Genomic DNA, 1,013 nt, shown 5'->3' with positions numbered 1-1,013 from the left:
GCAACTAATTCCACTTCCAGAGGATCTGATGCCTTCTTGTGAGCTCCATGGGTATTGCATGACATGGGTGCACTTACATACACTCATACACATAAAATAAAAATAAAATATATAAAACAATTTTTATATAAGCTGCTTTATTTTGGAATGAATGCATATAAAACATTTGCATAGATAAATTAGTGTTAAGAATGGAAAATGCACAGTTAAAGTCACAATATCTTTTATATATTATGAAATCCTACAAATATTTTCAAGGTTGGAAATAAACACTCTGGATGCCTATTAAAACCATGTCACAGGAGCTGGAGAGACAGCTCAGCAGTTACGAAAACTGACTTCTCTTGCAGACGACATAGATTCAGTTCCCAGCACCCACATGGCACCTCACAATAGTCCCTAACTCCAGTTTCATGGAATCTGACACCCTCTTCTGGCCTCAGCTGGAATTGCACACGTGATACACTTACATACATGCATGCAAAATATTCATGTGCATAAAATTAAAGAATTAAAAAATTAAAGAATTGGAGAAGATGGCTGAGTATGGGTCCAAGTCGGTGCTGTTCATATGTCTGGGTAACATTTGCCAGTCACCCATTGCAGTAGCAGTTTTCAGAAAATTAGTAACTGATGGAAACATTTCAGATAATTGGAGGATAGACAGTGCAGCTACATCTACATACGAATTGGGGAACCCCCTGACTATTGAGGGCAGAGCTGCATGAGAAAGCACAGCATCCCCATGAATCATGTTGCTCGGCAAATTATCAAAGAAGACTTTGCTACATTTGATTATATACTGTGTGTGGATGCAAGCAATCTGAGAGATTTGAATAGAAAAAGTAATCAAGTTAAAAAGTGCAGAGCTAAAATTAAGCTACTTGGGAGCTATGATCCACAGAAACAACTCATTATTGAAGATCCCTATTATGGCAAAGACTCTGACTTTGAGCTGGTGTATCAGCAATGCCTCAGGTGCTGCAAGGCCTTCCTGAAGAAGACTCACTAGT

The 1,013-nt window shown here is 38.4% G+C and overlaps 1 pseudogene; it reads left to right on the top strand.

The window, feature by feature from the left end:
- The first annotated feature begins 536 nt into the window (after positions 1-536).
- On the top strand, positions 537-1,013 carry LOC103746188 (annotated as a pseudogene).

The sequence above is a fragment of the Nannospalax galili genome, unplaced genomic scaffold (genome assembly GCF_000622305.1).
Source record: "Nannospalax galili isolate Female #2095 unplaced genomic scaffold, S.galili_v1.0 scaffold3, whole genome shotgun sequence".
Taxonomy (NCBI): Eukaryota; Metazoa; Chordata; class Mammalia; order Rodentia; family Spalacidae; genus Nannospalax; species Nannospalax galili.
Note: the sequence above shows the minus strand (reverse complement) of the source record. Positions and strands in the feature narration are given on the sequence as shown.